The sequence below is a fragment of the Schistocerca cancellata genome, chromosome 8 (genome assembly GCF_023864275.1).
Source record: "Schistocerca cancellata isolate TAMUIC-IGC-003103 chromosome 8, iqSchCanc2.1, whole genome shotgun sequence".
Classification (NCBI taxonomy): Eukaryota; Metazoa; Arthropoda; class Insecta; order Orthoptera; family Acrididae; genus Schistocerca; species Schistocerca cancellata.
The window spans coordinates 449,185,084-449,198,192 of NC_064633.1; the positions used below are offsets into that span (position 1 = coordinate 449,185,084).

General features: G+C 47.1%; 1 protein-coding gene and 1 non-coding gene across 2 annotated transcripts in view; one reads left to right on the forward strand and one right to left on the reverse strand.

Annotated features, from left to right (window-relative positions):
* LOC126095623 (uncharacterized) overlaps positions 1 to 13,109 on the forward strand; it is a 402,540-nt gene that overhangs the window by 300,506 nt on the left and 88,925 nt on the right. The window lies entirely within an intron of this gene.
* Trnat-ugu (transfer RNA threonine (anticodon UGU)) lies at positions 11,243 to 11,316 on the reverse strand. Its single transcript has one exon. It is a non-coding gene; the product is annotated as a tRNA-Thr (tRNA).

The following is a 13,109-nucleotide window of genomic DNA, read 5'->3' on the forward strand; positions in this document are numbered from 1 at the left end:
ATATGACTTTCGGCACATAAGCAGTTAGCGACAACGTAATCGATGCGGTTCAGGCTGCGCAGACGTCACGTATTCCCCTGGTAAGCGTCAAAAATACGAAAAGTAAACAGAACACAATGTTTTTGTGCTTACAAGAGAGACCATCCTCCTGCTTTAAAACATAATAAATAATGTTTACATACGTAGTACATACACTGGGTCAACAATTGTGGTAAAATGAGTGTCGCCCGCTGAAAAGGAAATGAGTGGACTAGGAAGGCTATAAAGATAAGTAAGCAAATCTTTCTTGCATCTATGCAGAATGTCGTAAGAATTGAGTGCCGTTTTTAGGTTGCGCGGCGCGGCGTTCTTCCCAGTGCACATTCTTCACCTTGGTGATACGGTACTCGCGCACTTTCTCCGTCTCTATACGAGCCACACGGCACTGCTGACATCACGAGGGATCTCTCTCAATTGGCCGTAATTTTTCACAGAGACATATTCTTCGCTGGAAAGCGCGACTGGTCGTAAGACTCAGGACTCCTCCCACCGTCCCGTGTATTGCCAGGAGACGGGCGAGCGGATTTTGTTTCTTAGGTCTTCCGTTTGTGGAACTTCTGCTTTTGAAACATCAGATAGCGCCGTGCGCCTTGGATCTCGGCAGCCATCTCGCACGGGCCGTATTGGCTCGCCTCTGTCCTTGTCTGCTATATACTCCTGCTGATGGGATAGCCTGAGCACGGGACGTGGCTGTGGAATAACCGGCAACCAATAAGGCGTTCACTCTCTCTTCTCTCTCTCTTCCTTTCCCCCTCCCCCTGGCCTGCTCTCAAACCTACGGAAGCTCGGAGTGGGGAGAAAGCGACCGGAAAAGGAGTGCATTTGGCAACGAAACCGAATGCACCCCGACGGAATATTCTTTGTTCCGATTTAGGGAGATACGCTGTGTGCTGCGTTATTGTTTGGATTGTGCCACAAAGAAATCACTGAAAAGTTGTTGGCATGGTCTCTTAATAGGAAAAGAGGGTTGGGAGATGTATTAAATTGCTTCTCTTTCAGATCTAGAAATGCTTCCGCGTTATACAGTCGAGAGAGAGAGGAGGGAGCGGGAGGGGGGGGGGGAGAATTAGGCTGTAGTTCCTCATAGCTGTAAGCTTTACTCAATGTCAACATAGCAAAGCCATGTTGCCTAATGTTAGAAGTCCAAATAAGTTTATTAACCAGACTGTTGCTCTTGCAACTGCTGAAAAAGCTGCTGCTCTCTTCAGAAATCGTATTGAGACGCCCCGCTAATTGTGCAGGACAGCACAGGACAGGACAGATAGTGTAAATTGTGGAAAGGGGCCAAAATAAGAGGCTGTCAGTTACACTCGAACATACAACTGTATTATTGGATCAAACATTAGAAGAGCCCAAAAATTTTTTTTAAACACACAGCTTTAATCTTTGGGACTTAATTACTGGCTGAAAGCCACTTTAATTTAAAAACGGCTGAAGGCCAATAACTTAAAACGCAAGCATAATCAGAAATTTAAAAGGCAAGCCTTATCTTAAAACAGTTCTTTAGTTAGGCTGAAGTAGACAAGATAAATTCAAATCGGCTAAAGGAAATACCATAGGCCTTACGTGAAACAGTTCTTTAATTTAGGCTGAAAGCCTTAAGAGCGAACAACCGTAATTAAAACAAAAATCGGCTAGAAGCCATACAAGTACAAACAACAAGAACAAATTTAAAAGAAGTAGGGAAGTACACCCAAGGACCTGGAATTCAAACACTTACGCTCGCTTAGGTGAGACAGGCTGTCGGCCCAACCATTTTCAATCCGCTGGGAACCCAACCGACAGACAATCAACAGACCAATGATCAAGATGAGTTCCGCTCCACACTTGCACCAAAACTCAAACGATGCTAACAGCGGAGATTGGAACAACAACCAGAACAGATCACAGACAACCCATAAGCTGTGGACGACCCAAATACACCTCGTCTAATCAGATGACCGACCAAACGGCCAAGCAAGGTCGTTGCCACTCAAACGTGTGTGCCGGCAATCGTCGGGCGAAACGTGGCTATCATGTCCTTCCTCGCTACTCCACGTCAACAGACCAATTCAGGGCCAGTACGCCGACAACCTTTAAATAACTTGTCAGTCAAACCACATAAACTACACACAGTTGTACGAACACTTGCACGAAGAACTAGACAATGCTAACGGCAGTGACTGAGCAAAACAAGGACGAATCACGAGTTAGTACACACAGCCAACCCATAAGCGATCGCCGGCGAAATACACGTCGTCCGACAAGACGACCGACCGATGATCAACCAAAGTCGTCCTCACTCAAATCATGTGTGTCGGCAATCATCGGCGAGTGATGGCTATCCGCGCCTCCCTGCCACTGCGTGCCCCACTGGTGCCAACCGATCAACTGCTACACATCAGTACGGAGACAGCACTAAAATAACTGGGCAGTGAACATCACAGGCTACACACAATTTCACAAACACTTGGGTGAAGAACGTGACCAAAGCTGAAAGCTGTGAGTGTGCAATCACCAGGACGAACCAAGAGTTGAGACACACGTCGTCCGGTAAGACGACCAACCGACGATTAACCAAGACCGTCCCCAGCCATGTGTGCCGGCAACGGACGGGCGAGTCATGGCTATCCGAACCTCACTGCCGCTCCAACCCGACCGAACTTCTGCCGCGTCCCAACTGTCCGACTGCCAGGTCCGAACTCCACTGCTGGCGCGTTCCAGCTGACTTCATTGCCTGGTCCGAACTGCACTGCAGGCTCGTTCCAACCCGTTCGGCGACACACGACGACCAGGAAGTAATAGCAATCCCAAAGATAATACGGCAGGGCCTATATCGATAAGCGATGCTGCTGCCGCTCACGGGCAGGCAAGGCAGCAGCTCATTGACACCAGTAATTGAAAATTAACGTAAAGAGGCGGCAGTACGATAAAAACAGTGTGTTAAATAAGAGATGCGAACACGAGCCACGCGCGGCTCACGTATATTACATCTACGCCTATGCTCCGTAATCAACCTTACGACGTGTGGTGAGGGCACTTAATCGACCATTGCTACACTCCTGGAAATTGAAATAACAACACCGTGAATTCATTGTCCCAGGAAGGGGAAACTTTATTGACACATTCCTGGGGTCAGATACATCACATGATCACACTGACAGAACCACAGGCACATAGACACAGGCAACAGAGCATGCACAATGTCGGCACTAGTACAGTGTATATCCACCTTTCGCAGCAATGCAGGCTGCTATTCTCCCATGGAGACGATCGTAGAGATGCTGGATGTAGTCCTGTGGAACGGCTTGCCATGCCATTTCCACCTGGCGCCTCAGTTGGACCAGCGTTCGTGCTGGACGTGCAGACCGCGTGAGACGACGCTTCATCCAGTCCCAAACATGCTCAATGGGGGACAGATCCGGAGATCTTGCTGGCCAGGGTAGTTGACTTACACCTTCTAGAGCACGTTGGGTGGCACGGGATACATGCGGACGTGCATTGTGCTGTTGGAACAGCAAGTTCCCTTGCCGGTCTAGGAATGGTAGAACGATGGGTTCGATGACGGTTTGGACGTACCGTGCACTATTCAGTGTCCCCTCGACGATCACCAGTGGTGTACGGCCAGTGTAGGAGATCGCTCCCCACACCATGATGCCGGGTGTTGGCCCTGTGTGCCTCGGTCGTATGCAGTCCTGATTGTGGCGCTCACCTGCACGGCGCCAAACACGCATACGACCATCATTGGCACCAAGGCAGAAGCGACTCTCATCGCTGAAGACGAAACGTCTCCATTCGTCCCTCCATTCACGCCTGTCGCGACACCACTGGAGGCGAGCTGCACGATGTTGGGGCGTGAGCGGAAGACGGCCTAACGGTGTGCGGGACCGTAGCCCAGCTTCATGGAGACGGTTGCGAATGGTCTTCGCCGATACCCCAGGAGCAACAGTGTCCCTAATTTGCTGGGAAGTGGCGGTGCGGTCCCCTACGGCACTGCGTAGGATCCTACGGTCTTGGCGTGCATCCGTGCGTCGCTGCGGTCCGGTCCCAGGTCGACGGGCACGTGCACCTTCCTCCGACCACTGGCGACAACATCGATGTACTGTGGAGACCTCACGCCCCACGTGTTGAGCAATTCGGCGGTACGTCCACCCGGCCTCCCGCATGCCCACTATACGCCCTCGCTCAAAGTCCGTCAACTGCACATACGGTTCACGTCCACGCTGTCGCGGCATGCTACCAGTGTTAAAGACTGCGATGGAGCTCCGTATGCCACGGCAAACTGGCTGACACTGACGGCGGCGGTGCACAAATGCTGCGCAGCTAGCGCCATTCGACGGCCAAGACCGCGGTTCCTGGTGTGTCCGCTGTGCCGTGCGTGTGATCATTGCTTGTACAGCCCTCTCGCAGTGTCAGGAGCAAGTATGGTGGGTCTGACACACCGGTGTCAATGTGTTCTTTTTTCATTTCCAGGAGTGTAGTTCTCTCTCTCTCTCTCTCTCTCTCTCTCTCTCTCTCTCTCTCTCTCTCTCTCCCTCCCCATCTCCAGTTCTATTAGCGTATGGTGCGCGGGAAGAGCAGTTGCTGATAAGATTCCGTCTGAGATCTAATATATGTGGTTTTGGCTTCATAGTCGTTTCGTGAGGCATACGTAGGAGGAAGTAATTTATTTGTTGTCTCTTTTAGGACAATACGCTTGCGAATTAATCTTTCCTCTCTACAGTGGAAAACTATTCTCTGCCATGCGCTTCAATAGCAGTTTGCAGGTTACGGACGTAGATAGATGTAGATCATCCAACGACGCGCAGCTTGTTTCGTCACGGGATCGTTTAGTTGGGTCGAGAGCACTGCGGAAATGCTCAACGTATTCCGCTGGCAAACGGTATAAGAAGGCCGCTGTAAATGACGGAAAGCTCTACTGTCGAAATTCCTGCAGCACATTTTCCAAGAAGTGTTGGGTAACATTTTATTTCCTCGAATACACTCGCGGAACGGCCGTAATGGGTAAATCAATTACTTTAAAACAACTTTCTAATGTAACACCTCTTTAAAACTAACTAAAAAGTATAAAATTATTTCTTCTAGCCCCATACAGATTCCTAACCATATGTAAGTAAAAATTAGATAGAATCGAGTTCACAAGTGGACTTCCCAGCAACCGTTGTTACCACGAAACATTCACAAGTATAACAGGAAAAGGTGGAAATAGACATAGAAGCGGGTCATAGAGTTCTGGGCTATGCTGAATGTTTCAAGCTCATTGGAAATTAGTTTGAAATCAAAATTATACCGAACAAATAGACAAGAAAGCGACCTCATGAAACGTGTTAAAATTGGAAGTCACACAAAAGTTTACCGACAGTCATCTTTGTCATGTGCCATTTGTGAACGGAACAGGGAAAGGGGCGGAGAGGACAGAGGTATTAAAAGTACTCTCCACCACAAACCCCAAGGTCGCTTGAGTGTTGATGTACAGAATGAGACCCGGCAAATAATACGTCTTCAGTTGGTTGTTACGAGGTTTAGCGTATATTTATAACAATATAACGTATAAATAACTGTTCTGCAAACACTACCACTGCCGAAAAGTAAAAAAACCCAACTTTATTTCTTAAAAACTGCACCTCAGTGGCGATGCATTGCTGGAAGACGTTCACGGAAGCTTCTCATTACGTGCTCGTTCATTCCTTGGGGAATGGCCTCAATCTCTTCCCGAATGTGGCTTTCAACTTGTAAGTATTCTGGAGTCGCCATCAAAAATTTTTTTCTGGAGATGTCACCATAGAAAAAAATCAGCGATTGAAAGTTTAGGTGATCTCGCCGGATATCACTAGAGTCACAGTACGGTACAGAACAGTACAGTCCAAAATAAAAAGCATGCAGCATACTTGGACCATGTTTTCATTCTCAAAACACTTCGAAGCTGTGGACCTCGACAAATTTTTTTTAAATAAATTACTTAGTAAATGGCTGGATTGTCGGTGGTATTGGTAGCATTGTTGGGGAAAGAGAAATGAATGTTTGAGAGAGAAAATGAGAGCTGACGACTTTTCTTTCTTGTTTGTTGGTTTGTGCACACATAATGAGAACCGCACACCGTTCAGCATTAGTACATTTTGTATTTTATATCCTTGAAAAATATAAATTCCATTTTATAAGTAATAAAAATTAACTGCTGCTTAACTTCTGCGCCCTTTTGTAACCAAAGCAGTTACTTTTGATGCAAGTACATTCTGTCTGGAATATGGAAATGGCGGTCTCTTCTAAGGCACTTCGGACCGTCACAACGGTCTGTCCACGACAGGACTCCACTACCTCAGTAATCACCTGCACTAGCCAACGCTCTATACTGTGGTGACTGGCACACTAAACATATCAACAGAAGTGCTACATCACGACGATATTTCGTGCAGGTATGGTGCTATGGTAATTGTTCCCGTGCCGATCGGAAGGTTACGCATAATGTTGCTGGTAAACATTCACAACTTTACCATAAGCGTTCCCTATGGGTTGAACGCCGCACTCGAATGGATTACAGCATTTCAGTTGAAAGTAAAGTACCAGTAGGGACGCATTAGAGACAACTGTGATACAGTAGAGCGAGCATCCATCATGCTATGAAGGACAATCGCGACCGGTTTTCGAGTCCACATATCACTTTACACACAGGTTTGTCAACAAGGAAAGTTTCTCGACGTGTGCACGGGAACCAAACTGATGTGGTACAGACGTAGAACTGGTATAATCTGACAAGCAGTACTCATACCATGAATAGCACAGGCCGTTCACCTTCAACAAATGCTTAGAATGACAAACACCTACCACTTTCAAATCAAAGCAACCGTGGGCTGAGTGCCCCAGAACTGAATTCAGTGTCCGAAGAGGCTACAGGACGTAATGTGTCGCAGCAGACTGTTAGGAGACAATTGCATGATGCGAGTTTCCATTCCCAATGACCACTGTGAACACCACAACACCATGGACTCCGTTACAGATAGACAAGAAATCGTACAGAATGGATGCCCCAGCACCGACGTACAGTGTTGTTAGCGGACGAAACTTGGATGTTTGTATCCAGATAATCGCATACAACGTATTTGGAGACTACAAGGTAATATCGAACGCCTCCGACGTACCCCAAATGAGCAGCAATGTGATGTCCTAGGGTGGCATTATACGAGGCCACCGTATGGCTGTCGTGGTTCTTGAAGACAGTCTCACTGCTCTGGGGTGCAGGGGCGAGATCCTGCAACCAGTAGTAATGGGAAAGTATCGCCATCATTTTGGTGGCAAGTTCATCTTGACGGATGACATTTCATGTTCTCACCGTGCTGTTCTGGTGAACACGGTCCTTCAGCATGCTGTGATCGCCAGAATGGAGTGGGCTGTCTGTTCGCTGGACTTGAACCAAATTTTGTTTGGGGCCGACTGAAACAAACTGTTTTTGGACGTGGGAAACAACTACATACTCTAGGCTACCTACACTGGGTCGTCTTTGAAGAGTGGGACAGCCTGGGCCACTGCTTGCTTCATGACCTCATTGATTATATGACACGACGGATTAAAGCCTTCATCCAAGCAAGACGATGTTCCACTAGGTATTGAAGTTGCTCAGAAATGCTGTGAGAAACATCTGATGGCAGACAGATTATTTTGTCGTAATGCAAATATTTGTTTTATTGGTTTAGTTATTTGGACACATTGTAAATAATATAGGGGGTGACCTGTCGATAGGGTTTTTCCAATTCACGATACCTTTAAAAATCATGTGTGAGAGTTTCATATTCTCTCGCTTGCTAGTTGCAAAGTATCAGTCCTACAGAAAAAACGAACGGCACTTTTTTCTAGGAAATTTGGCATAGATACATTTTTTACTGGGATATGTTTTCGCCGGAGGCCACACTTCTCGAGTTACCAGTAAAATATTTAACTACATTAAATTTCGAACAAAATGTTCATATTCATTTTCTTTATGTAGGGCTAATAGTCTGCACGTAGCGAGTGAGAGAAATGAAAATTTTGCGTATGGTATTTGAAGGCGTTGCGGGTTGCTTAAAACGCATGGGTAGGGACAGGTGTATTACCCTGTGTTCGCTTGCCGCAGAGCCAGTTTTATTTTCTGTGCCATGAATGTCGAAATATAGAGGTGATGCAAAACTTTTGGTATATATATATATATATATATATATATATATATATATATATATATATGTGTGTGTGTGTGTGTGTGAGAGAGAGAGAGCGAGAGCCGATTAGATGTGATAGATGGCTGGAGCACGTCTACATGTTTCTAGGGTGGCCAACTGAAAATACACCATTTCCCCGTGGGCCAGCATGTAGACGCAGGCACAGGTAACCTTCAAATGCGATTGCACTTAACGTTTGATCGTACTGTTGAGGCACGCAGGCCACCCCGTCACAGCAAGGATGATTGTTTCATGGGGATTGGAGTCAGATTGTGATCCTAGTTGTGACGCGCTTTTTACTTACGTCGAATTTCGCAGATGATTTATTCAGTCACTTGATGACATTACATGAGGTCAACATATGTGTGGTATCGTAAAGTACCGGGTGAACAAAAAGCCAGTATAAATTTGAAAACTTAATAAACCACGGAATAATGTAGATAGAGAGGTAAAAATTGACACACATGGGGTTTTATTGGACCAAAAAAAAAAAAAAAAAAGAAACAAAGTTCACAAAATGTCCGACAGATGGCGCTTGACAGCAAAACGTTAGTGACTGCGCATGACAATCGTGTATAAAAGGAGCCGTAATGAGAGAGAGAATCAGATGCGCCAGCAGTCGCAGCATGTTGACGTTACCTGAAAAGGCGCTTTTAGTGAAGCTGTATTATCAGAATGGGGAATGTGCTAGTTCAGCGTTACGATCCTACCGCCATAGGAAGGGGATTCGAACGGGTAAAGGTCCGTTGACAAATGCAGCTGTGGCGAGAATGATTTCGAAGTTCGAAGCCACGTGCTGTTTAGACGATAGACCCCATAGTGGCCGACCGAGAACAAGGCGTAATGCTGCTGAGACAGTTCAGGAAGAAATGGAGACTGTGCACGGGGACGTCAGCGCTCGTGCAGTCGCACGTCGCACCGGCATTCCATACACTACTGTTTGTTTGGCACTGAGGCACACCCTCCCATGCTATCCGTACAAATTCCTTCGGCATCATGAACTGTTACCTGGCGATTTAGTGAAGCGGAGGGCATTTGCGGTGTGGGCGTTTCAAAAGATGGCGGAAGATGACGATTGGTTGAGTAACGTGTTGTGGACCGACGAAGCTCATTTCACGCTCCGAGGGTCTGTCAACGCCCACAACTGCAGAATTTGGGCTACCGAAAATCCTAGAACTGTCGTGGAAACTCCATTGCACGACGAGAAAGTCACAGTATGGGTTGCATTTACCACATCTACCGTTATCGGGCCTTTTTTCTTCGAGGAAATGCGTGACTCTGGTTTTCTAGCTGTTACCGTGACGGGTGAGAGGTACGCCGATATTTTACAGAATCGCATCATCCCCAGCCTGGCTGATAAACACCTGCTGGAACGTACGATGTTTATGCAGGTTGGCGCTCCACCCCATATTGCTAGACGCGTGAAAGTTTGGTGATGATCGTGTACTCAGCCGCCACTTTCGTCATGCTTGGCCTCCCAGGTCCCCAGACCTCAGTCCGTGCGATTATTGGCTTTGGGGTTACCTGAAGTCGCAAGCGTATCGTGATCGACCGACATCTCTAGGGATGCTGAAAGACAACATCCGACGCCAATGCCTCACAATAACTCCGGGTATGGTTTACAGTGCTGTTCACAACATTATTCCTCGACTACAGCTATCGTTGAGGAAAGATGGTGGACATATTGAGCATTTCCTGTAAAGAACATCATCTTTACTTTGTCTTACTTTGTTATGCTAATTATTGCTATTCTGGAATGAGATTTTCACTCTGCAGCGGAGTGTGCGCTGATATTAAACTTCCTGGCAGATTAAAACTGTGTGCGGGACCGAGACTCGAACTTGGGACCTTTGCCTTTCGCGGGGAAGTACTCTACCAACTGAGCTACCTAAGCACGACTCACGCACCGTCCTCACAGCTTTACTCCCGCCATATCCTTTCTTTCAGGAGTGCTAGTTCTGCAAGGTTCGCAGGAGAGCTTCTGTAACGTTTGGAAGTTAGGATGCGAGTTACTGGCGGAAGTAAAGCTGTGAGGACGAGGCTTGAGTCGTGCTTGGGTAACTCAGTTGGTAGAGCACTTGCCCGCGAAAGGCAAAGGACCCAAGTTCGAGTCTCGGTCCGGCACACAGTTTTAATCTGCCAGGAAGTTTCATTGCTATTCTGATCTGATGAAGCGCCATCTGTCGGACATTTTTTGCACCTTTGTATTTTTTTTTGTTCTAATAAAACCTCCATGTCATGCCAAGCATGTGTGTCAATTTGTACCTCTCTATCTACAGTATTCCGTCGTTTATTAAGTTTTCAAATTTATACTGACTTTTTGATCACCCAGTACATTATTTGTGGAGATGCTTTCGGAGAGTTACCGGAATGCCGGCTCGTGCAGAGCGTTCGCTTTCACTGCCGGTGTAGCAGCGATAGAAAGAAAGCGGGCGGCTCGCTCCCCCGCGAGCGTGGCCCGATGAGGCCGCGGACGCAGCCTTTGTTCCGCCAAGGAGGCGGGGACACTGCGCCGTGAATAGGCCGGCCGGCCGGCGACGCCGACCGCAGACCGCGCCGGACCTCTCCTCCCAGGCGCGCCGCAGTCTGCGAGCCCAGACCCTCCCTCCAGCGCGGGCTTTGTCTGGCGCACACAACAACGGCCAACAGCCAACCCCGCCCTCTCATTCCGTCTACTATTCTCGTCATATTTCGCGGCTCTTATACCGTCACAAAGGGAGCTGTGTACGGCTAGGCAAACTCCGTTTACCCTTCCCAGTGCACCTTCTGGCTGCCCACCACCGAGTGAATCAATTACTTCTAGTGAAATCAGCATTTTGCTTTGTTACCACAACAGCCGGAGACGTGATAATGAGCAAGTCTACGATCAGTAGCGCGGAGATACCCAGATCACGGTATATGAGTTAGAGGCGACTTTTATCTTTTGTTGCCTGTTGGTGCTACTAAGTACCGCCTGTTTCGATCCTAAGTAGAATTATATTAATACCTTCAGCTGCTAACGGGCTTTGATACATATCAACGGGGCAGGTGAAAATGTGTGCCCCGACCGGGACTCGAACCCGGGATCTCCTGCTTACATGGCAGACGCTCTATCCATCTGAGCCACCGAGGACACAGAGGATAGTGCGACTGGATTGACTAACTCGCGCACGCCTCCCGTGAGACCCACATTCTCACCTTGTGTGTCCACACACTACATTCGTAGTGTCCCACCCCAAAACACTCATTACACGTGGAAGACATTCTTACCGAGTCCCGTACGAGTTCGGGGAATATGTGTGCATCCGCACAGAAGAAGGTCATGGCCGGTGTTGCCAGAACTATGCACTTATATGGATATGGTGTCTGTTCTTTCGGACATGTCCAAAAGAACACACACCATATCCAATCTACATCTACATTTATACTCCGCAAGCCACCCAACGGTGTGTCGCGGAGGGCACTTTATGTGCCACTGTCATTACCTCCCTTTCCTGTTCCAGTCGCGTATGGTTTTCCAGTCGCGTATGGTTCGCGGGAAGAACGACTGTCCGAAAGCCTCCGTGCGACACGTGTCAGTAGATGTTCCTGCTGCTTAAACGAAGTATGGCACGATCTCCTCACAAACGAACAACGTTTAAATGCGTTTTCTGAATGGGCTTCCGCTGTGTTCTCTTTACATATAAAAATGTGGATAACCTTACACCTGCCTACGTCGTGCGGTTCCGCAGAAATGCTAATACGAGAGCGTGCTGAAGAGTAATACCTCTTAAGCTTTTATATGAATACCCTAAAGACATACCAAATAAGACAGAACAGAAGAGGACGGTCATGGCCGGTATTGCGGATGCACACATATTCCCCGAACTCGTACGGGACTTAATAAGAATGTCTTCCACGAGTAATGAGTGTGTTGGGGTGGGACACTACGAATGTAGTATGTGGACATACAAGGTGAGAATGTGGGTCTCGCGGGAGGCGTGCGCGAGATAGTCCCTCCAGTCGCACTATCCTCTGCGTCCTCGGTGGCTCAGATGGACGCCGGTACGGTAACTCAGCGTGTTCGGTCAGAGGGTTAGCTACCCTCTGTAATAAAAAAAAAACTGAGTTAATGGATCAACGACGAACTGAAACAGGTATCTTGCGACGTCCGCCCCGAGCAGATACAACGAACAAAATGAGATTAATAATAAAAAAAAAATAGATGGATAGAGCGTCTGCCATGTAAACAGAAACTCCCGGGTTCGAGTCCGGGTCGGGGCACACATTTTCACATGTCCCCGTCGATACGTATCAACGCCCGTTAGCAGCTGAAGGTGTTAATATAAATATTTCTAATTTCGTTCTAGACAGCTGCAGGTCATCAATGGTGTCTGTTCTTTATCCGTATAAGTATATCTTCGATCCTTGTTTTTTTAACAACACATTTCCCACAACCTGGGCTAATGGTGCGTCTAAACCTTTCAGACTCCAAATCTTAAAAATTAATTTTTTAAAATTTTGTTGTTGTCATTAGATTTTTAGACATACGTTGAGAAAGAACAATGTGAAAAGCGCTACATACATTAATTGATTGCATACAGGGTGGTTTCAAATGGAGCCACTGTACATGGAATGCCATTTTTTTGGTGGTAAGGTGAAATGCAGTTGGGCATAGGGCTACTTGATAGAGAGCACACTTCCATCTGCTTCCGTGATGTTCTTTCTTTGTACTACAGTGTACACAGTGCCTTGAAGTGGCATGTATTGATGGATGCTTTGCTCCTGTTACATGTTTTTCAACTGGAACAACAGTTTTACATTTTTTGCTAATTCTTCTCTGCTCTCACTCTCTGAAATAATGGAAGACAAAAATGATTTTTTCATTCGAAAATCCAGATCACTGTCTTCAGCTAACACTTCATCTCCACTTTCACTCATCAAGTT